Source organism: Empidonax traillii, unplaced genomic scaffold, assembly GCF_003031625.1.
Source record: "Empidonax traillii isolate 1590-97213 ecotype Southwest subspecies unplaced genomic scaffold, ASM303162v1 scaffold1487:size278866, whole genome shotgun sequence".
NCBI classification, from domain to species: Eukaryota; Metazoa; Chordata; class Aves; order Passeriformes; family Tyrannidae; genus Empidonax; species Empidonax traillii.
The window spans coordinates 127,458-129,852 of record NW_020956680.1 but is presented as its reverse complement, the minus strand read 5'-3'; the positions used below and the strand labels follow the sequence as shown (position 1 = coordinate 129,852).

Genomic DNA, 2,395 nt, shown 5'->3' with positions numbered 1-2,395 from the left:
TATGAGAACCATAGTTCAGTGTTTTGTGAGGGTGAATTTAAACCTCTTTCCCGAGTCAATTTACTTTTCCAATGTGCCTTCTTATTTTCAGCAATGGGTGAACAAGAAGAAAGCAAGTAAAGTACCTGTTTACTTGATTAGAATGCTTTAATTATTCAGCAACTAGTCTGTATTAATCAATTAAACTAACAGTATGTGATATACTCCATAATGTTTTCACACAGGTGTTTAGTCTTTTTGACCTAAGAATATGCCAAAATAATTTATTTGTAGTCTAATCTCCCTGGCAAAGCATAAAGACTCCCAGTCCTAACTCACCATGTATTGTGGGGGACCTGACAGAATATGCAATCAAATTTATCACAGAAACTACTTAGTAGACTATTCATTGCTGCAAAGAAAATAAGGAGACAAACTGGAATTAAAAGAACCTCTTTAATCTAATGCATAGATGAAGATGCCTTTACCTTCACTTAGTAAGAATAATCGCTCATTCTTAAAAAAATTATTTTATTAGATACTAGCAAAATGCATTTTTAAATGTTAAGATCATTAAATTATCAGACTGAGATTGACAGACATTCTTGGGGTTTTTTTAAATATCACAGAAGTGAAGAACACCTCACTTTAGGAACAAGCTAAAATGTTAGTCTTGGCTAACCTTGGCTACAGAGTAGCTTGTGCATTCAGGAATCTCACTGAAGTTGCCATTCTAGCCATGGGTCATTCATGGGAAATGTCTTTGGCTGGCTGACAGCATAAACACTTCTGTGGGATTTCTCTAGGACAGTCTATACCTTTTCTAAGTGGATACAACAGTAACCACAGTGCATTGTGTCAGCACAGAAACAGAGACCAAACTGATTAGACAGCACAGAATGAGCTACATTCCGGCTTGGTTTTAGGAAGACAAAGTGTCTTTGACAAAATATATACGTTCTTAAGCATCAGATGCTGCTAGGCAAAGGATCTGACCATCAAAAACATGAATCCTGAGAATTACTATAAGTCTTTATGACTATTAGCTACCAGACAGAAATGAAACCTTTTTTTAAAATAAAGACTGAGAACAGAATTTTTCGAATTCCTTTACTGAAAAACTACGTGGGTTTTCTAGCGAAGATGGAAACCGACAGCTGAGTATCTTTATTACATGATTTATCTCTTCAGTCTTACTGAATTTTGGCAGACCAAACATATGTCTTATATATATACACTGTTACGGGACATACAAAATTACATCCTGTAATACCTACAAAGCAAAAGCAGCAAGGAGAGGTAAAGGAGTCATAGAAATCCTCAGATTGGAACTGCACATTTATAGCCAGCCACATGCTAATGAACTCCTGCTAAATTCTGGGGACCATCACCAAGAACCAATTCAAATAGCACGGGCTAAGGAACACAGCCAAAAAATTCTTTTGGAGCTGCATTTGCAGGGGAGGACTGAAAAATATGATACATTGTCATTTATTCACGAGGAGTTTTAGTTAAGAACTCTTCTGGCTGATTTTAGAGAAATTAAAATAAATAGGTGAGACATAACTCTAGGTACACAGACATTCTGGTTCCTACTTTTCTTCCTGGGGCAGCTGCAAATGGACACATGCAGGGTGTAGGAGGGCATTTGGAATCTACTCACTCTGTTATATCCAGGCAGAAGAGTTTTTTAATTTGTAGAATACATTTTTGCTCACTCTACTGCAAGAACCAAGTTTGTTCTGAAAGCAATGGATTACCATGAATTTAAGATGAAAAAACTTCTATTTACACTATTGACATAAGAATCAGTAATACCCAGGCTTAAAAAAAAAGAATGTTCTCCAAAAAAAGTCATCTCTTCAAAAGTGAAGAGAGAAGCAGCAGGAAAGAGTTATTTACCATTTCTTGTTCTGTGGATGACATAGGCATCATTCAGTTGAAATATGAGTTTCACTCACAAAAACCAAGATTCTTGCATAGAGAAATCTTTTATATATGTTTCTGATTCAAGGCATTTCATTCTAGTCAAGACTATCCAAGACCTTTTCAATTTCAAGTTCCATGATACAAAACTATTCATCCAAATATAAAAATACATTATAGGTTGGGCTTGAATGCTGAGAACATGATGTGTATTCACAAAGTTGATTTTTAGATCTTAATCTGAAAGTGGCATAGAGTTTGCTAGATCAATCCTTTACTTGATCCTTGCTTTCAAGGCAGACTTGTGAACTGACATTTTTTCACATTTTAAAGCAGTGATTTTTAATTAATTTCATTACTTCAATAAATGAGTACTATGTAAAATGTATTCACAGGAAATGAATATTGCTTGGCAAAACAAAAAAACCTCAAACATTTTTCTCTGATGCATCTGTGCAACCTTTTTATATCTGACTTGTAATAATAATTA

At 34.8% G+C, this 2,395-nt stretch overlaps 1 protein-coding gene across 13 annotated transcripts in view; it reads right to left on the bottom strand.

The window, feature by feature from the left end:
- BAZ2B (bromodomain adjacent to zinc finger domain 2B) overlaps positions 1–2,395 on the bottom strand; it is an 86,264-nt gene that overhangs the window by 55,449 nt on the left and 28,420 nt on the right. The gene's annotated exons all lie outside the window — the stretch shown is intronic.